The sequence below is a fragment of the Peromyscus maniculatus genome, chromosome 3, assembly GCF_049852395.1.
Source record: "Peromyscus maniculatus bairdii isolate BWxNUB_F1_BW_parent chromosome 3, HU_Pman_BW_mat_3.1, whole genome shotgun sequence".
NCBI lineage: Eukaryota > Metazoa > Chordata > Mammalia > Rodentia > Cricetidae > Peromyscus > Peromyscus maniculatus.
The window spans coordinates 91,553,819-91,576,085 of NC_134854.1; the positions used below are offsets into that span (position 1 = coordinate 91,553,819).

General features: G+C 39.5%; 1 pseudogene across 1 annotated transcript; it reads right to left on the bottom strand.

Annotated features, from left to right (window-relative positions):
* Positions 1-1,054: 1,054 nt before the first annotated feature.
* Positions 1,055-1,740, bottom strand: LOC102920915 (immunoglobulin kappa variable 4-1 pseudogene; annotated as a pseudogene). The gene is made up of 2 exons (XR_013049641.1): positions 1,674-1,740; positions 1,055-1,470 (listed from the first exon to the last, which is right to left on the bottom strand). The product of XR_013049641.1 is annotated as an immunoglobulin kappa variable 4-1 pseudogene (transcript).
* Between the last annotated feature and the right edge of the window lie 20,527 nt (positions 1,741-22,267).

Genomic DNA, 22,267 nt, shown 5'->3' on the forward strand with positions numbered 1-22,267 from the left:
AAAAAAAAGAAAGAAAATCAAATGTGTAGACTTCTGATGGACATGTGGCCCCAGAAACAAAGGCAATAATTATCACAATTTTCTTTGCAGATCCTAAGTATGTATATTTCTGTATGAGTGCGTATGTATGTGTGAATGTGTTGTTTATATATGTGAATATGTGTGTACCTATGTGCATTTATGTGCATAAGTGTGTATGTGGTTGTGTGTGAGTGTGTGTGGCAGGATATGTAGGCATGGGTGAGTGTATATATGAGAGAGAGATAAGAGTAGAAGAGGGACTAATGAAAGAAAAGACAGCAGGAAAGGTAAGGGGAAATGCAAAAGGTTAGTACAGATGGTCAAAATACATGATATACTGGAAAAACATTGCTTTTAAGAAAACTGTGTACAATGTATTTACATCAATAAAAAATTTTAAGAGGCAGCAAGATGGATCAGATGGAAAAGACACTTGCCACCAAGCTTGATGCCAAAGCTGACTTTGATCCCTAGAACCTAAATGACGAAGAAACAATCATGTCCATGTGTCCTCTAACCTCCACATTAAGCCATGTCACATGTACCCCAGAAACATGCACATACATACACACAAACATACAAATGCACACTCACATGGACACAGAAAATGGTACTTAATAAACTAAAATGTAATAAAAAGTAAAAAAAAAATTATGGAAAAGAAAAAGAAAAATCAGAAGAAATGAACTCCAGTAAGGAATTAAGAAAGCACTCCAGAGTCTAGGAAACAAAATAGGAAACACTCTTTCAACAACCTCCAAACCAAAATACAGTTTGTCATCATCATCAATTCAGCTCATAGAGTCTTATGATGGACTCCAGAACTCCAGAACTATTAAAAGATAAATCCCTCATATTCAAGCAACAGAGTTTGTGCTAATGTGTTACAGAAGGAACAGGAAGATAATGCTGAGTTCTCCTTTGTATTATCATATAGAGGTTTTTCATACCAAAAGACATAAGAGACATTGAACCAATCATTTCTTTCTAGGCTCTGCAAATTTTTTCATCACTGTTTCAGACACACTGGCTCTCAGACAGAAGGGGGAAGTGTGCAGGTCCAGGGCTGTGTGTGGGGCAGGCAGCTGGTGAGACTCTCAGAGGAGGTTTTTGTTGGAGGCTGAAACACTGTGGGAGGAGTACTATAACTCTGCTGACAGTAGTAATCTGCCAGATCTTCAGCCTGGACACTGCTGATGGTGAGAGTGAAGTCTGTTCCAGATCCACTGCCTGTGAAGCGATCAGGGACCCCAGTGTACCGAGTGGATGCATAGTAGATCATCAGTTTAGGAGATTGCCCTGGTTTCTGCTGGTACCAGTTCAAGTAGTTCTTCTGGTCTTTATTGTATAAAAGACTCTGACTGGACTTGCAGCTGATGGTGACCTTCTCTCCGGCTGACACAGCCAGGAGGGATGGAGACTGGGTCATCACTATATCTGCACAGGCACCTGCAATCAGGAATACATAATGAAGATGCATAGTATGCAAACACAAAATATAGTAACAGTTGAAATTTGTCATTTAGTGTTCTTGTAATACCATATTGTCAAAGTATTATTGTGTAAAAACTAGTATGTCCTGGCACACATTGTAAATTTCTTATATACAAGGAAATGAGTCTAAGAAGATTATAATACTTTTGAATTCTCACCAGACACCCAGAGGAGCAGGAACATGAGGACCTGGATCTGTGACTCCATCTTGCTCCCCCTGCTATATGATGCTACTCAGTTCACACAGTAAAGGTCTGGCTTATAAATTCTGAGCAGCTGGGCTGGACTGGAGGGAGGCATGCAAAGCAGTCAGCAAATATAAAATCAAATGTCTGGGTAGTGTGTGTGTGAGAGTGACTGGTGTCAATCAACAGGCAAACATACCATCATAGGGAGCATGAGCAATCACTGAAAGATATTGGCTTACAGCTCTCCAACAGAAATCTACTAGGTGCTCTAATAAAAGATGTAAAAGGTGAAAGATTTATATGATCTGAAGAGAAACCAGAGTATGAGTGAGGTAACCCAGACTCAGAAAGACAAATATGGTATGTACTCACTCATGGGAGGATACTAGATGTGGAACAAGGATGACTGGACTGCTACTCACATCACCAGTGAGGCTACCTGGAAAACAGGACCCGAAGAAAGACATGTAGATCACCCAATGATGGAAATGGATGATATCTACATGAACAGCCTGGACATGAGTGGGAGCAATGAAGGGCGAGTGTTGAGGGAAAGAGAGCGGGAGATCCCAGCTGGATCAAGAACAGAGAGGGAGAACAAGGAATAAGAGACCATGGTAAATGAAGACCACATGAGAAAAGGAAGAAACAAAGTGCTAGGGAGGCCCACGGAAATCCACAGAGGTGCCCCCACAAAAGACTGCTGGCAATGGCTGAGAGACAACCGGGACTGACCTACTCTGGTGATGGGATGGCCAAACACCCTAATAGTTGTGCCAGAAACCCCATCCAAGGACTGAGGAATCTGGATGCAGACATCCACGGCTAGGCCCCGGGTGGAGTGCCAGGAGTCTAATTAGCGAGAAAGAGAAGGGTTTATATGCGTGAGAATTGTTGAAACCAAGGTTGGATAAAGCACAGGGACAAATAGCCAAACAAATGGAAACACATGAACTATGAACCAAAGGCTGAGGGGCCCCCAACTGGATTAGGCCCTCTGAATAGGTGAGACAGTTGATTGGCTTGATCTGTTTGCGAGGCATCTAGGTAGTGGTACCAGGTCCTGGGCTCGTTGCATGAGTTAGCTGTTTGAAACCTGGGACTTATACAGGGACGCTTGGCTCAGTCTGGGAAGAGGGGACTGGACCTGCCTGGACTGAGTCTATCAGGTCTATCTCAGTCCTCCGGGGAGACCCTGCTCTGGAGGAGGTGGGAATGGGGGAGTGGGCTGGGGTGAAAGGGGAGGGGGGCAGGAAGGGGGAGAACAAGGGAATCTGTGGCTGTTATGTAGAACTGAATAGTATTGTAAAATAAAATAAAATAAAATAAAAAGATGTAGGTTAAAATCTAAGACATATTTTTTCAGGTGACTTTTGAAGAAACATTAGGAGAACTATCTCAGATTGGCAGTCCTAAGGATATGTTATGTTCAAAAAATTACAGCAACAAATTAGATAACATAGATTTTTAAAACATACAATAAAAGAAATGGAAGGCAGAAAAAAGGAAAGTCGAAAAACAAAAGAATTAATGCTAATTATTTTTATTATCTCCCATCTCCACAGCGGCTCTTACAGCAAGCACAATGAACAGTGCCTCAGACATTTGGGCTCCAGTTTCTGCACCAAACAGGAAACAAAGATGCAAAGAGAAGTCCATAACCATTCTTTGGAAATCCTGAGGGCATTAAAGCTGAGATCAGGGGAAACTTAATCTTGAAGAAAGGTAAATCCAACAGAAACTAACACACATCCTCCATACAACTTCAGGAAACAGAAAGAAGGCTCTCCATTTGGGGAATTAAAGAAACATGATTTCTCCACAAAGTCATGGAAGACCCACACTGCCAAGAATATTAATTGCAGAAATTCATACTCTAGGATAATTTAGAAATTATCAGTATTGAAACTGGGTTTAGATGGTCTTACTGACAGAGTGAACAGGAAAAAAAACCTTCCCAATAGGAAACTCCACCATCCTAAGTCAAGTAACATTTGTACAGAAACCTATAGACTTCAACTCAACAGCAATAGCAAAAATCACAGAACTTGCCTGGACTTCAGGTTAGTGGACTCTGAAAGTATATATAAGAAGTATATTATAAACCTAGTGTTATGTATAAGGTACAAGAAATAAAAAACTAACTAAATAAATTATCATGGCAAAAAGTCAAGATTTATATCTGTAATCCCAGAACTGGGCAAAGAGAGCAGGAATATGAGGTGTATGAGGCCAGCTTTGGGTACATAGCAAGTTCTAGGCTGATCTAATCTATGCATGGAGACAGTCTCTCAAATTATGTATTATTAATTAACTCCTTACAAAGCAGTTCATGGCATTTGATATACAAAGGAAAAGAAATATCTGAAATTAATGTTTTAGCAATAAGTCAAGAATATTACTGAAAATTAAATAAGCATTTTAAGTAACATAGACTTCACTTTTATTTTGCATTAATTATATAATTTTATACATCTACTTTTCATCTACAAAATGTTAAATTATTTCTGATGAGCATTTTTAGATCTCCTATGTAAACTGCTAACACATCATCATAAGAGAAAGACAGTGTGTAGTTTGAGAAAGTTCCCAATCTCAAGGTTAAGAATATCACAGACTAAGTAGCTGCCTGAATCACTGTCTAACATGTTGTCATGTGCTCTCAATCTTTGCTAAACTTTTTACTTTGCTTTATGAAAACTGCAGTGAGCTCAGCTTGTGCTTTCATGTCATTTACTGCTGATCATTCAGAATGGACACATGGAGACTGGGGTCTAACAAATCCAAATTCTCCTGCAGTTAATCATGTGCTTCTCACAGTGTCTAAGGGGGTACCATGGAGACTAAAAATACAAAATTCCACATTATGTTTTGTATAATATAAAAGCCCAATAGTGATCAGCAACCCCGTGAAGTTTTTGTTTAGCCCTGGAGCACTGTGGGAAGAAACTCCTTACTCTGCCAACAGTAATAGGTTGCAACATCATCAGCCTCCACAGAATGGATGGTGAGAGTGAATTCTGTCCCAGACCTACTGCCCCTGAACCTGGAAGGGATAACAGATGCTAGGTTGGATGCTCCATAGATGAGGAGTTTGGGCGATGCCCTTGTTTCTGTTGGTTCCAGTGTATATAACTATTGGTAGATGAAGTGACACTCTTACTGGCCCTACAGGAGATGGTGGCCCTCAGCCCCAGAGACACAGGCATTGAGGCTGGAGACTGTGTCACCACTATGTTGCCAGTGGAGTCACAAATAATAAACACACCTTATTGTCACAGATATACTAAAATCACCCTCGTGAAACACCATGATGTATGTGTAATCTATAACAGCACTCATGAGCTACATTCTGAGAAGCCATAAAATAAAAGGGAAACATAACACTAATTAAATGCCATAATTTCAATGGCCAAGACTTCAAGGCATGGAAAACAACAAGGGCTACAAGGGATGTTCTCACCACTCTATCTTCTCACCTGGAACCCAGAGCAGCAGTACCCACACCAAGAGAGCAGCTGACCCCATCTCTGAAACCTGGACTAGAGGCTGCTTCTTGGGCACAGGCAAGATGCCTTTAAAGATACTTTGAGCAGTCTGCACTGTGGCTAAAGTCTCAATATGCAAATCAGCTCAGAGAAGCTTGACTTGGTACTCAAAGGACACCTGCTCTTGTGTCACCCTATGGCAGTTAGAGTTAGCAAAGAAATCCCTAGAGTGTTCTAAGTGGTGTATCCCAGGTGATTTTTTTTGTCTGCCCTTGTGGAATTGTCACTTTTTGCTATTATGAGGTTCCATGTGAGTAGTTCACTTTCAGCTCTGCTGTAAAGGACATGAGTTGTAAAAACACTTTTATCCCTTAGAATTAAACTTTTTAAAATGTTGTCTTTATATTTATTCTGTGTATGTGTTTTGGCTTCAAGTACCACATTTGCCCTTGGATCCCATAAGATGGCATTGGGTCATTTGGAACTATTGTGGCAGATGACTGTGAATTGCCATATGGATGCTGAGAATTCAGCCTATGTCCACTGCAAGACCAGGAAGGGCTCTTATCCACTGATCCATATCTCTAGCCTAAACTAATTTTTGTATCTCATAACAATATATTTTGCATTGGGATACTTCTCAACAAGAGAAAACAGCTGGATTTAGTAAGATTGAGAAAGAAGAATGTGTCCCGCTTCGGATGAGAAGGGGAAGTTGGCTCCACTAAGAGGCTTTAATCTAAATGTCATCAGGAGCAGAAGAGACAGTGAACTGTGAGTTTCAAAGGGAAAAGGAGTCTGGAAACCTAATTGAGAGAGAACAGGCATCACGGAGTATAAGACAGATCTCTGCCTTCTTCCTCTAAAGCCAATGCTGAGTCCACATGAAGCCTTCACAAATGGAGGAACATTTAAGCCTGTAACCAGTAACACCTCCTCATAATCCACAATTCATGTCAGTCAGAATCCAGCTTAGGAGTCCCAGCTTTGTCTCTTGACAGAGTGTTAGATATCCTGGCCATGACTCTAATATGAAACCCAGGGCAGATAATGATGCTGCGCTTAGTTATCAGTCTGGATACTCAGGATACCACAGTTCTACAGTTTTTAAGAAAAACTCAGGTTAGCTGGGAAGAGGGGTTCATTCATAATCAGCATTTCCCTTCTCTATGGTACCTGAGCTAGAAATACAGACAATATGAGGGAAAATCAGACATTTCTGTGTCCAGGTATTTGACAGATAGAAATGTCTCAGACCCTGATATCCTCGATTAGTATCATTTTGTTTGAAGGGACTGAGTGAAGCTCAGTGCTTCCCAATGAAGGACCGCAGTACACTGCAGCTTGACTCTTCCACAGAAGGCCTATGTAGTAAAGCCTTGGTCTCCACGCTGTTGTTTCCTGTGCTGGTGGAACATATATGAATACAGGGCCACTGGTAAGGTGTAAGGTCACTAACCCTGTGCTCATGGGGAGAATTTGGCCTGTGATCTTCCTCTTTCCTCTCCACAAAGTGCTCAGCTTTGCTCCACACACTCCTGTCCTGATGTGCTATCTCACCACAGACTCACACAGGACTTTCCTCCCATGGAGAAGAACTTCCAAAACTAAGCCAACATTAAACTCATTATTTCCGTTTCTTCTCATGATTGAAGCAGTGATGCACACACAGGGCTTCACCCTTTCAATGTAATTCAAAGCAGGAGGTGCTTAAATTACTGCACAACTGAACACTGCAATACTCACTTCAGGTGATGATAGTGAGATTTTCACCATTGCTTTTCCAACTCTGAGGGCAGTATCCCTGGGATATTGATGTGGATTGCATTCTTGTATCACACTGTTACCATAGCCACCATGGCTTTCTCTATTGGTAAGTGTGGAAGATCTTTCCATTCTCTATCTTCTTCAACTTCATTATTAAACATCCCAGTGATTTCACTGTAGGAATTTTAACATCCTTGTTTAAACTGGTTCCTAGGTATTTTATTTTGAAGTTCTGAATGGAATATATGCCTGACTTTTTTCTTAGTACGTTTGTTACTATTACACAGAAAAGCTACCTGCTTTTGTATGTTCACTTTATAGAGTGCTCTTTGATTATATCCTGCTCTTTGCATTGCTGAAAGCTATGGTGATATTTTATTTGTACTGAAATGTGATTTTATTTGTATGTTAACAAATAAATTTGCCTGGGTGGTCAGAGCTAATAGCAAGCCATAGCAGAAGCCAAGCAGTGTTGGCTCACATCTGTAATTCAGACCACATGACAGACAGATCTCTGTGTTCAAGGATACAGCCAGCATGGAGACACATGCCTTTAATCTCAATACCAACCATAGAAGTACTGGAGGTCTGTATAGACAAGCAGTGACACGGAGGTCATGTGGTTGGGTTTACAACCAATGAGAAGGCAGAACAGAAAGTCAATAAAAAGACAGATCCAAAGGAAGTAGGTCTCTTTCTGATGGGAAGAACAACAGTTACAGCAAAGGGTAAGAAAGGCAGTTTTAAGTCTCAGCTCTCAGCTACTGCTCTGACATCTTGGGCTTTTAACTCTGCATTTGGCTCTGTGTTTCTTGTTTAATAAGACTGTACATCTACTGAAAGCATTTTCAGGTCCAAGAGGTTTAAGGTGGAATTTTGAGTCTTTTAAGTATAAGAGCATATTGTTGTAATTTGACTTCTTCATTTACTAACCTTTTTTTCTCCCTCTTGTTTTTTTTTTGTATAACTGAGGTTTGAGCATTACACTGAATAAGAGTGAGAAAGTGGGCATGTACCCTTTATTTATTTCAGAACTGTGAAGCTATGCTCTGTTTTTCTCACTTAATATAATTATAATGATATTTTTATCATTTATAAACTTTGTTATTGTTTTATATTGTTTTACTGTGTCATTCCACATTTCTTTCAAAAACCCATTTTTTATTGTTAGTATTATTATTTCTTAATCCCATTGTGAACTGGCTTGTCCATCAACTACAACACTCTCTAGTGGACACACAGTAAAAACAGCTTGGCTCAGAATTGCCCATATCTATCATTCTTTCATCCTCTACCACCTCTGCTACTACCAGGCCCCACGTCTCTGGATCATTAACACAATTGCAAGGATGGTAACCTAGATCTATACTTCTTGAGCTGGCACCCACTCAGCTCCCTTAACCATCTAGAAATGCTTCAAGTACATGAAGTTGCAGACGCCCCTCTTGTACACTCTCCCATTTCAAACTGGAGGCAGCAGGCTTTTCTGAAATTGGACACCTAGGATACCTGTGGGTGGTTCAACTGCCTATTAAACCATGGTTGATTCAACTCCTTCACAACTGTCTCAATATCCTCGTCACAGAGAAACTTGACATACATGTTCCCTGATAGGTGGGCCTCCAGGGTGTTGCAGACATTCATCTCCACTAGTACATTGGCTTCAGATTAGTAAAGACTTCATCAAAGAATCCATCACAGTGCTCCTGTATCTCCATGTCCTTCACAGAACAGTGTGAGCCATCAGATGTCTGGGTACTGTTTGGTACTTTGGTGTTTTCAATAAAAATGGTCTGGCTAAGGGTCAGTCATTGTCAACCAAAAACACCTGTCTCCATAACAACATGCTCCAATATTGAAAGAAACTAAACAGTTGACTTAGTCTGTCTTGGTGCTGACAACAGAAACCAATATTCTGCTTTCTTCCAGCAGAAGCTGCAGACAGGGCTGCACATGCCACTCACTGTGCCCTATATTCTTAGGTATATTCAGGAAAGATCCTTCTATTCCTGGTTCATTCAGGAATTTTGTCCTGAGTTTAAAAGAATTTTGTGCACTAATCAAGATGACAACGGGATTTCTGTTTCTTAAGCACTTTCGGCTGAAATGCAGGTAGTATTTTTGAGTTTCAGCCAACCTTTCATCCCTAAATAGAAACCAACTTGATTATAGTGTACATATCTCTTCATGTGGTCTTAGATTTCACTGACAAGAATTAGGGGACCTTATGTTAATCATGGAAACTGTTCTCTCCTCTCTATCTTTTTTTCTTTACGTTTGTTTAATGCTTGATCCATACAATGAGTATGGTGATGTTCCTTCCTTTTCTAGAGCATGGAACAATTTCAAGAGTGTTAATGTCAGCTCTTTATTAAAGTCTGTCAGGATTATGCAAAGTATCTATAATTCCTTTGCTTCATTCTTCTTTAAAATAAATTATTTGTATTATCACTTTGAAATATTGTACAAGAAAAAATTGAAAATGATAATGCTTTTTTACTCCACACTTAGAAAAAATATATTACAAAATGTTGGCATTAAGACAATAATTATATTTCTTGTATTTGACAGGTGCTATACTTCACATCCTTTGCTCATGAGTTCACTATGAAACTCCTGTCCCTTATGAAAAGCTCTATTTTGAATTGCATTTACTGGCACATATATTTGGAATATAGTCTAAATCAAAATGTGCTATTAATGTAAAATATATTTGAAAGACTTATACACAGTACTTTTTTACATTTTAAAGTGGCTAAAAATTAAAATTTACTATGCAGCTCTTATCATGCTGACTGAAGACCAGGTGTCCTCATACACCTGCCTCTTTCATGGGGATGATTAGGAGCCCCCATTGTAGATACCAAGTGTGTCTCCATGGACAGCTCCCTCTACACCAAGGGTCTGTATGACAGACTGGAAGAGACACTTGAAAATAAATAGGCTGCAGCTTTGGTTTACCACCATCTCATACATTTATGATTTACTTTTAATAAATTGGATTACAAAATAAACTAGCTATTTTATTAATTTTTTAAATTTTTCTATTATACATGGTATTCCTTTTTCAACAAAAAAGGTAAAACTTTTTATATTATTTATAACTTTAGAGCTGCCAAAAATTATGACTATAGATTACTAGACCTGGCCTACATTAAGGGATACATTAACCTAAGCCATTACTTGTCACTCTATATCAGACCCAAAAAGCCTGAAGGAACTTGTTGTTTCCCTGTACAGAAATTACAGCAATCATCAAAATACTGAGGACGCTCCATAGTTCAGTTGTCAGATTGTTCCCACTATGAGGTCCACCTTTTTCTACCCATTTCATGAGAAAGAGTTGATTTTCTGACATGTAAAGAATGAAAACCACACATCTAATCTATAAAACGTGGCAGAGGATGAGTTCTTCTCGTCTTCCACTGTAGCCTAGGACAGAAGACTTTTGCAGTAAACCTTGCTAATCAGTTAATGGGCTTTGGTAAAATACATCATATATGTTCTTTTTCCAGTTTTTTCATGGCAATTAATTCTGACATGTGGTGTTTGTGTACAGCTATGTAATGGATCCTTATTTTTCAAAAGCTGTCCCAAAAGTGGAACATTTTCATCTGTTGTCCAACATTATCACACCGTTCCAAGTTCCCATCAAAGCTCTTTTATTATACTTTATTTTGTTTTATTTTACAATACAATTCAGTTCTACATATCAGCGACAGATTCCCTTGTGTACCCCCCTCCCACACTCCTATCATTCCCCCCAGCCCATCCACCATTCCCACCTCCTCCAGGGCAAAGCCTAACCCAAGGACTGAGAACAACCTGGTAGACTCAGTCCAGGCAGGTCCAGTCCCCTCCTCCCAGGCTGAGCCAAGCAACCCTGCATAAGTCCCAGGTTTCAAACAGCCAACTCATGCAATGAGTACAGGAGCCGGTCCCACTGCCTGGATGCCTCCCAAACAGATCCAGCCAATTAACTCTCTCACCCATTCAGAGGGCCTGATACAGTTGGGGACCCCTCAGCCATTGGTTCATAGTTCATGTTTTTCCACTAATTTGGCTATTTGTCTCTGTGCTTTATCCAACTTTGGTCTCAACAATTCTTGCTCATATAAACCCTCCTCTTTCTTGCTAATTGGACTCCGGAGCTCCACCCGGGGCTTAGCCGTGAATCTCTGCATCCAGATACCTCAGTCATTGGATGGCATTTCTAGCACAACAATTAGGGTGTGTGACTATCCCATCACCAGAGTAAGTCAGTCCCGGCTGTCTCTACCATTGCCAGCAGTCTATTGTGAGGGCATCTTAGTGGATTTCTGTGGGCCTCTTTAGCACTTTGTTTCTTCCTTTTCTCATGTGGTCTTCATTTACCATGGTCTCCTATTCCTTGTTCTCCCTCCTCTGTTCTTGATCCAGTGGGATATCCTGCTCCCCCAAGGTCTATTTCCCTCGACCCTCACCCTTCATTACCCACACTCATGTCTAGGGTATTCATGTAGATCTCATCTCCGACATTGGGTGATCTCTGTGTCTTTCTTGGGGAACTGTTTTCCAGGTAGCCTCCATGGTGATGTGAGTAGCAGTCCAGTCATCCTTGTTCCACATCTAGTATCCTCCTATGAGTGAGTACATACCATATTTGTCTTTCTGAGTCTGGGTTACCTCACTCAGGATGATTTTTTTTCTAGATCCATCCATTTGCCTTTAAACCTCATGACGTCATGGTTTTTCTCTGCTGAGTAGTATCCATTATGTATACGTACCACATTTTATTTATCCATTCTTCAGTTGAAGGGTATCTAGGATGTTTCCAGGATCTGGCTATTACAAACAATGCTGATATGAACATAGCTCAGCAAGTGCTCTTGTGGTATGATTGAGAATTCCTTGCCCAAGAGTGGTATAGCTGGATCTTGGGGGAGATTGATTCCCAATTTTCTAAGAAAACATCATATTGATTTCCAAAGTTATTGTACAAGCTTGCATTCCCACCAGCAGTGAAGCAGAGTTCCCCTAGTTCCACATCCTTCCAGCATTAAGTGTCTTCAGTGTTTTCGATCTATGCCATTCTGACAGGCATAAGGTGGTGTCTCAGAGTTGTTTTGATTTGCATTTAGCTGATAATTAGGGATGTTGAGCAATTCCTTAAATGTCTTTCAGCCATTTGAGTTTCCTCTGTTGAGAATTCTCTGTTTAGTTCTATAGCCCATTTGTTAATTTGACTATCGGTTGTTTTGACGTCTAATTTCTTGAGTTCCTTAAGTATTGTGGATATCAGTCCTCTGTCAGATGTGGGGTTGGTGAAAATCTTTTCCAATTCTATAGGCTGTCGCTTTGTCTTGTTGACCATATCCTTTGCTTTACAAAAGATTCTCAGTTTCAAGAGGTCCCATTGATTGAATGTTTCTCTCAGTGTCTGTGCTACTGGTGTTATATTTAGGAAGTGATCTCCTATGCCAATGCCTTCAAGAGTCCTTCCTACTTTCTCTTGTAGCAGGTTCAGAGTAGCTGGATTTATGTTGAGGTCCTTGATCCACTTGGACTTAAGTTTTGTGCACGGTGACAGATATGGATCTATTTACAGCCTTCTACATATTGATATCTAGTTTTGCCAGCACCATTTGTTGAAGCTGCTTTCTTTTTTCCATGGTACACTTTTGGCTTCTTTGTCAAAAATTATATGTTCATAGGTGTGCAGATTAGTGTCAGGGTCTTCAATTCAATTCCATTGGTAAACATGTTAGTTTTTATGCCAAGTTGTTTTTATTACTGTAGCTCTATATTAGAGCAAGAAGTCAGGGATCATGATGCCTCCAGAGGTTGTTTTATTGTACAGGATTCTTTTGGCTATCCTGGGTTTTTTGTATTTCCATATGAAGCTGAGTATTATTCTTTCCAGGTCTGTGAAGAATTGTGTTGGTTTTTGATGGGGACATTGAATCTGTAGTCTGCTTTTGGTAAAATTGCCATTTTTACTATGTTAGTCCTGCCTATCCATGAGCATAGGAGATCTTGCCATTCTCTGATATCTTCTTCAATTTCTGTCTTCAGGGACTTAAAGTTCTTGTCATATAGGTCCTTCACTTGCTTGGTTAGTGTTACTGCAAGGTATTTTACGTCATTTGTGGCTATTGTAAAAGCCACAAATGTATCTCTGATTTCCTTCTGAGCCTGTTTGTCAATTGTATATAGGAGGACTACTGATTTTTTTGAGTTGATCTTGTATCCTGCTATGTTGCTGAAGGTGTTTATAAGCTGTATCAGTTTTTTGGTTGAATCTTTGGGGTCACTCAAGTATACTGTGGGAGCCCATTCTGGGGTTCCTCGTGGCTTTACCCAGCAGGTCCGAATAGAGGATGATCAGGACCACGGGCCTGAGTGCAGGTGTCTGAGATGGTCTGCACTTGGCTGTGCTGGGGGAGGAGGTCTTTTGCTCCACCCCTTGGCGTCTCTATAAAAACCCTGGGCCAGAGACAGTCGGGGCCCGTTGGAATAGGTTCCAGGCCCTCTCGAGGCTATCCTTTATTTTCTATCTGTTTATCTCCGCAAGATTCTCCGCTATAAATCCTTCTATCTAATATTTCCTGCTGCTCGCACTCAAGAAAACTCTGGGAAGCTGTGGGGGTGGTGGGTAAACGCCCCACAGAATGGCGCCGTGAACAGGGACTAAAGAAAAAAAAAGGGACTAAAGAAAAAGGGAAAAAAAGGACTAAAGGAAAAAAGGGACTAAAGAAAAAAAGGGACAAAAAAGGGGGGACTAAAGACAAATGAACAGGGACTTAAGACAAAGTAATAGGGACTAAAGATAAAGGAAAATAATAGTTTTATTACAGAGTTTTTGGTGAAAGTGCTGAGTCAGCCCTGCCAGTGGAAAGGCATGCCGGTGTTATGGAATATATATTATATATATATATATTTTGGTGAGGCAGGGGTTTTATCCTTGAGAGAAAAGGAAAGCGGACTGGAAGGATGTCCGATGCTGCAGCAAAATTCTCTTCTGTCAAAATTTTCTATCTTCTATCCCTTTCTCAATTTCTATCTGTGAAAAATAAGTATAAGGTATAGGGTAGTAATATAGTTTAGGAAAAACTTAGAAGTGTAAGATTGTGTAAGAAAAAATAAGTAAGGCAACTAGACAGAAAAACTCTTCAACTTTCTAACTTTGGGGGCTTTGAAAGCAAACTGGGGGAAAAAAATCTTTCTTTGGGCTTTACGGGTAGTAAAAAAGCTCTTCTTTGAGCTTATGGGGAAGAAAAAGTTTCCTATGGAAGCTTTTGACCTGGGGACAGCTGAAATGCTAAGTCCAAGCGGCAGGAGAAAGTAATTTCTCCCTGAGGCAAAAATGGGGGTGTAAGAAGTCAAAGTTTAAAGTTGGGAAGTTTTGGGAAAAGTTGGTCTTTCTCCTGGGGGGAAAGAAATCTTTCTCTTAAGCTATAAAGCTTTTCTTGGAAAATTTGGGGGGAAAAATCTCTCTAAAAAGCCTTAATCTTTCTCAAAAGCTCGCTTAAACTTAAAAACTAAAGCCTTTCAGAACTTTTTCTCAGAAGGACAAAAATTAGAATCACCTGGAGATATTAGTATGGGGACCACTCGTGATTAGCTCTAAGGGAAAACAACAACTTTAAGACAGCAATACCTCTCTAAGTTCTTTCAAGCTTTCACAATCCTCCTCACAATGCAGGAGGCAAGAACAACTTTCTAAAAACCTCTTCTAAGCTCTGTCTCTTCAAGCTGGTAAAAGACAGTGGGTCAGAGTACCCTGAGGAAAACACTTGGGGAGAGCAAGGGTAAAGAGCTACAGAGAGCCCAAAAGGGCAGGAAACTTTACCTGAGAAAAGCAAAAAGCCAAGCTTCACAGTTACAGCCGAGCTGAGGCATCAAGGGTTTTGTCTGAGTGAGCCTTTCAGAATGAAAAGGTGCTCCTAATCTTCCTAATGCAAAGAATCCCCTGAAGCAATGCAAACTGTTAGCTTTGTACCCTAGCTTCTGACCAAAAACCCAGAGGCCAACTGGTCAGCGTCTCTGAGTTGGAGTGCATTTCGGGGATACTAGGGTTCCTGCAGTGGTAAACTTCCTGGAGCACAGAGCTGAGGCAGGAAGGTGCAGGACCCAGGGGAAGATTGCTAATGAACAAACAAAGCTAAAGCCGGTGGGAACGGCACAGTTGTCTGCTTTCTTACAAGTCCCGGGGTTGATAGATCCACAGCTGCCAAAAGAAATCTGAGAAAAGCTTTCCTATCAGAGAAAGGACTTTTCTGGGAAAAGAGTAAAGCTGAACTGTGTCTGAAGCAGTTGTGCTGCCGAGTCAGAACGCTGTCTGGGGAAAGAGCCCAGCCAGGGCAGAACAGAACTATCCAGGAGTAAAGCTTTCTTTTCTGTCAGAGAAAGCACCTCTTCGAGAAAAGCTTTGTTTCAACTGACTCCTGAGATGAGGGAGTGTTAGCCCTGAGGGGTGATTGCCTCTGACATAAGCTCTGTCCTTGAACACCCAGACAAGCAAACACAACCCACTGGGGGACTGGGCCAGGTGAAGGCCTGATGAGGCAAAACACCTGTCCAATGGGAGTTTAGAGATGGCAAAAACCTCCCTTGCTAAGCTTGATTTATGAACACAAACCTCAGACCCCGAAAAATAGAAACGGACTAAAGCCCCTACCTTCAGTAGCAGGGAAAGCCGCTATAGTGTCAGAAACTGTTTCTGGGGTAGAGGGGATAAACTGAGACCAAACTGGGAACTGTCTGGGAGAAAGACTCTGAAGAAACAGAGAAGGGACATAATCCTCCCCAGAAAATATGACCTGAAAAAGCTGCTAGAATTTGAGGCAGATTCAGGGGGAGAAAAAAAAAAGCCCCTACCTCCAAAGGCAGCTAGCAGAGGTACAGAGCCGCAGACAGATAGCTGAAGCTCTGCATCTGGGGGGGAAGGAACAAGCAAAATGAGAATAAGAGCAGTGGGAGAAAATCTCTGAAGAAGCTATGGAAAAGCTGTTGTACATGATCTTGTTTTTCACTGACTGGCTAAAACAAACACAAGCCCCGACGAAAGTTGCTATCAGAAATTGCCAGCCTCAATGCGAGCTAAGGAGGCAGGTGTGGTTCTGATTCGAGGGCCAGTGTCTGATGAAGTTGAAACACCTGTTAAAGCCAGCTGAGGAGAATAGAAACCTCCCAATGTGCCATAGCTGAAAATGTAAAATGCTTGTTCAAATCTCTGGTTGCAAAAGCAAAAAACTTTGTTCAAACCTCCCGGGCAAGAATTTGTAAGCAAGTCTAGTAAAAGAGGAACCAGTTGACTCTCAGACCCAAAAAGAACTATGGGAAATCAATGATATAAGGAAAATGATATAAGGGACTGATATGGGACTGACAATATTATGGACTGATGTAAAGGAAATGCATTCTGGGAAAGGTAGTTTTTCTGCTAAAGATGGCGACATTGCCCTGAAACACTTTTGTCAGCTCAAAATACATTCATGGTAAACTTAAAATACAACTTTTAAAAGAATGAGGAAAATCGTCTAAGGGTTTAAGTGTCAGTTCCAATGAAAAATTGAAGGATATGGAACTAGGCACTTCGCGGTTTGGGGTTCCATTGGTAAAATGCCTTATTTACCCTAATAGCTGTGAAAAGTTTTTATGGTAGTTGGATGACAAAAAGCTACCTATAAGAGCAAACAAGCCACTTTAAAATCCTCAAAACAAGGGAAAGCAGTTTATACACTGAACTTTGTCTTAGATATGAAAAAACTTGTTGAAATTAAAAATTTTTTGCCTTCTGAACAAACTGCCTGCAATTTGTAATAATTCCTTTGCAAATCTAATAAGGAGACAAGGAAACAGGCATTCAAAAAAGAAATGACTGCTTTCTAGATGGGAAACAAACTTCAGAAAATCTAGCTGTCTTACAAAAGAGTTGCTTTACCTGAAAGTTCCTTATAAGAAATCAATGCTAAATATCACCGCTGCTAATAACATCAGGAGTTAAAGCTAATGAAGTGAAAATACTAAATCCTGAAACTCAAGTGAAATGGAAAGATCCCTGCTCGGGATTATGGAAGGGTTCCAATCCTGTTTTAATATGGGGTCGAGGACATGTTTGTGTTTTTTCCGCAAGAGGAGAATGAAACTCGGTGGTTACCGGAGCGTTTGGTAAGGAGCATGGAACTAAGGAAGGTCAGCTCCAATGATGTTCCTATAAAGGAACCAGAATGAAAGTGGCTCGATTGGTGTTTCTGAGGTTTTGTCACTGGTTAATGCAAACAGTGAGGAAATAAGAATTTGGAGCTGTGCCCCTTTTGGCTTTACTAGCTTCTTTGGAAAAATGCTTTATATCACCTAATAGCTATGCAGTATTTGGCGAAGAGCTTTACAGAAGCTAAATACAGTAATTTCACCCTCAGCGTAAAGTTTTTCAGTAGAACAAATCAAAAGTACTGCTGTGATAGAAACATTTGTTTGAAGTGAAGTTCTTAGGGAACTATTATGAATATGGGTGAAGGGACAGCCTCTAGTTAAAAACCATCTACCACTGACAGTGCATCTCTGCCGGTCTGGAACGCCTGAGAGATCTGGCAACTTTGGAGTGTGGTTTCGTCCTGAGAATGTTACAATCCCCTAGCAACAAGTATCACAACTCTATAATGACAACACTCACTAAATCCCAGTGCTTTATAACAAAGCTAACTATAAACTATAAACTTTAGAAATGATGTACGTACTTCCTGTCTAGTTAAGAGAATCTTTATAATAGAGATAGTGATAATAATTAAGAGTAAGAAGTAGAAAGATGAAAATAAGATATGTGAGTTTGTAAAAATTGTTTTGTTAGATCTGTGTTAAGAAATCTTTAGGTGTTTGCTAAGTTAGATATATGCTAATGGTAGCCTATATAAGTTTGTAAAATAGATCTATAGAGTTCCTTTAAGAATATAAGCTTGTAAGAAGTATCTAAGGTAGTCTTAAGACATGTAGTAATAAGCTTGTAAGATGCTAGTTGTAAATGTAAGTTTAAAATAAGAAATAAGATGGAATGAATATAAGTATATAAGAATTAATAAGAAATATATTTGCTAAAGTAGTTCTATAGTTTCCTTAAAGTATAAATAAGTAGATGTTAATATGTTATATGTGAGTTTGTAAAAATGTGTAAATGTTGAGTGAGTTTATGCTTAAGCACATGTTATGTGGGTTTGTAAAGTGTAAATGTTAAGTGTGAGTCTATTCTTAATGTATATGGTGAAAACACCTGAGACACAGGAGATAGTGTCCTAGTAGACTGCAAAGTAGGCAGTCTGAATGGTTTCAAAAGCTCCAGAAGCCGCTAAGAAGCTAAGAATGGCAGATGCCAGAACCAGCACAAGGCATCCGCAGCTGAGATCCGTGGAATATCAACGCAGCACAGAAAAACCTGAGCTAATAGCAAAAACGGTGCGGTTTAAAATATTACTATAACTAATAAGGTCTGTCTGTGAGAACAAAAGTTGCAGAGACACTTGTTTGAACAAAAATTATTAACTGCAAAAAGTTTTGGTTGAAAAACATCTCTTCATATTTGGAAGTGAAAGCCTGATGCCAGAATTTATTTCTTGTTTGAACTTTTTGAACTTAAAATGAGATAAAATTACAAAAACATTTTGGTTATGGATTTCTTCAAATTTGGAAGGCTAGTACCAATATTTATCATTTGAATTTTGGTACTTAAATGAAATGAACAATAGAGATTTCATTGCAATGGAACAATTTTGAGCTTACTTATAGTAATGACCTAGGAACGGTTTTCTGGAATTGGGTTAAAAATGGAACTGTTTAAATGAAGAAATGTATTTCTACTTAGAATCAAGATGCAATTTTGTGTATGCATATATGCTTTATTAACTGGTGATTTATGAATTGTTTTGTGGAACTGTTTATGTAAAAATGGAATTACTTATGGAACTGGTTTTGTGTTACAAATGGAACTGTTTAAACAGAAAAGTTTGGGTTTTCTAACTAGGCTTGAGATTTTGCTTAAAAATTATAAAGAAAAGGAGGAGCTATGAGATTGAATTATGTTCGCAGAAACCTATTGATATTAATGCACCCTGGCTTTGTGGAATTGAGGAAATGTTTAAGTTTGTGAATACATCGAAGTTTTTCCTATGTTCTGTTAACAAGAAAATTCAAATGACTGAGTTAAAGTTGTAAGACGGAGAAAATTGTTAACTATATATAGCACCATATACGCTAATTCAAATGGTTCGGTTAAGAGTTTGCTTTGAGTTGTAAGATTGAGAGAATTGTGACTATGTATAGCAATATTTATGTTAACCTGTTAATGGTAATGATGAAGCTAAGGGATTCTTTAAGTTTGTAGTCGCCTTAAGAGTTTTGGCAGCTAAGACTGCTGTGGTCACCTTGGACCTAATTCAAAAGAGAAATGCCATCTATATCATCCTCTACTCCCATACTGGGAGGTGTAACAGCTATGGAGATTGCTGTAAGCCATTAATAGTTATTTTTTTATATATTAAGAAGGGGGGACCTGTGGGAGCCCATTCTGGGGTTCCTCATGGCTTTACCCAGCAGGTCCGAATAGAGGATGATCAGGACCACGGGCCTGAGTGCAGGTGTCTGAGATGGTCTGCACTTGGCTGTGCTGGGGGAGGAGGTCTTTTGCTCCACCCCTTGGCGTCTCTATAAAAACCCTGGGCCAGAGACAGTCGGGGCCCGTTGGAATAGGTTCCAGGCCCTCTCGAGGCTATCCTTTATTTTCTATCTGTTTATCTCCGCAAGATTCTCCGCTATAAATCCTTCTATCTAATATTTCCTGCTGCTCGCACTCAAGAAAACTCTGGGAAGCTGTGGGGGTGGTGGGTAAACGCCCCACAGTATACTATCATGTTATCTGCAAATAGGGAAATCTTGACATCTTCCTTTCCCATTTGTATCCCCTTAATCTCCTTATGTTGTCTTATTGCTCTGGCTAGAACTTCAAGTACTATATTGAATAAGTATGGGGAGAGTGGACAGCCTTGCCTCGTTCCTGATTTTAGTGGAATTGCTTTGAGTTTCTCTCCATTTAATTTGATGTTGGCTGTTGGCCTGCTGTAATTGGCTTTATTATGTTTAAGTATGTTCCTTGTATTCCTGATTGCTCCAAGACCTTTATCATGAAAGGATGTTGGATTTTGTCAAATGCCTTTTCTGTATCTAATGAGATGGTCATGTGGTTTTTTCTTTGAGTTTGTTTATATGGTGTATTACATTGATGGATTTTCATATGTTGAACCACCCTTGCATCCCTGGGATGAAGTCTACTTGACCATGGTGGATAATTATCTTGATGTGTTCTTGGCGTCTGTTTGCCAATAATTTATTGAGTATTTTTGCATTAATGTTCATGAGAGAGATCGGTCTGTAGTTCTCTTTCTTTGCTGTATCCATGTTTAGTTTAGGAATCAGGGTAATTGTAATCTCATAGAAGGAGTTAGGCAATGTTCCTTCTGTTTCTATTGTGTGGAACAATATAAAGAATATTGGTATTAACTCTTCTTTGAAGATCTGTTAGAATTCTGCGCTGAAACCATCTGGTCCTGGGCTTTTTTGCTTGGGAGATTTTAATGATTGTTTCTATTTCCTTAGGGGTTATTGGACCATTTAAATAGTTTATCTGGTCTTGATTTAACTTAGGTATGTGTTACGTATCCAGAAAATTATCCATTTCTTTTAGATTTTCAAGTTTTGTGGAGTAGAGATTTTTGAAGTATGACCTGATGATTCTCTGGATTTCCTCAATGTCTGTTGTTATGTACCCCCTTTTATTTCTGATTTTATTGATTTGGATGCTCTCTCTCTGTCTTTTGATTAGTTTGGATAAGGGCTTGTCTATCTTGTTGATTTTCTCAAAGAACCAACTCTTTGTTTCATTAATTTTTTGTATTGTTCTCTTTGTTTCTATTTTATTGACTTTAGCTCTCACTTTAATAATTTCCTGGCATCTATTCTTCCTGGAAGACTTTGCTTCTTTCTGTTCTAGAGCTTTCAGGTGTGCTGTTAAGTCACTAGTGTGAGAATTCTCCAAATTCTTTATGTGGGCATTTAGTGCTATGAATTTCCCTCTTAGCACTGCTTTCATAGTGTCCCATAAGTTTGGGTATGTGGTGTCTTCATTTTCGTTGATCTCTAGGAAGACTTTTATTTCTTTCTTTATTTCTTCCTTAACCCATTGGTGATTCAGTTGAGCATTATTCAGTTTCCATGTGATTGTCGGTTTTCTGTAGTTTTTGTTGTTGTTGAAATCTAACTTTAAACCATGGTGGTCTGATAGAACACAGGAGGTTATTCCAATTGTTTTGTATTTGTTGAGATTTGCTTTGTGGCCAAGTATGTGGTTGATTTTAGAGAAGGTTTCATGGGGTGCTGAGAAGAAGATATATTCTTTTTTGTTCGGATGGAATGTTCTGTGTATATTGATCAAGTCCATTTGAGTCATGGCATCAGTTAAGTACTTTATTTCTCTGTTAATTTTTGAATTGGGAGATCTGCTCAGTGGTAAAAGTGGGATTATGAGGTCTCCCACTATTAATGTGTGGGGTTTTATATGTGGTTTAAAGTTTAGTAATGTTTCTTTTACATATGTGGGTACCCTTGTGTTTGGGGCATAAATTTTCAGAATTGAAACTTCATCTTGGTGGATCTTTCCTGTGATGAGTATGTAATGCCCTTCTCGATCTCTTTTGACTGATTTTAGTTTTAAGTCTATTTTATTGGATATCAGGATGGCTACACCCACTTGTTTCTTAAGACCGTTAGATTGGAAAGTCTTTTCCAAGCCTTTTATTCTTAGGTAGTGTCTATCTTTGAATTTGAGATGTGTTTCTTGTATTCAGCAGAAAGATGGGTCCTGCTTTCATATCCATTCTGTAAGCCTGTGTCTTTTTATAGGTGCAGTAAGTCCATTGATATTAAGGGATATTAATGACCAGTGATTGTTCATTCCTGTTACTTTTTGGTGGTAGTGTGTGTGTACTTCTCTTCTTTGGAGTTTACTGCTGTGGCTTTATCTATTTCCTGTGTTTTTGAGCGTGTATCTGACTTCCTTAGGTTGAAATTTTCCTTCTAGTACTTTCTGTGGGGCTGGGTTTGTGGATAAGTATTGTTTAAAATTAGCTTTGCCTGGAATGTCTTGTTCACTCCATCTATGATGATTGAAAGTTTTGCTGGGTATATTAGTCTAGGCTGGTATCATGGTCTCTTAGTGTCTGCATTACATCTGTCCAGGTTCTTCTGGCTTTCAAAGTCTCCATTGAGAAATCCGGTGTTATTCAG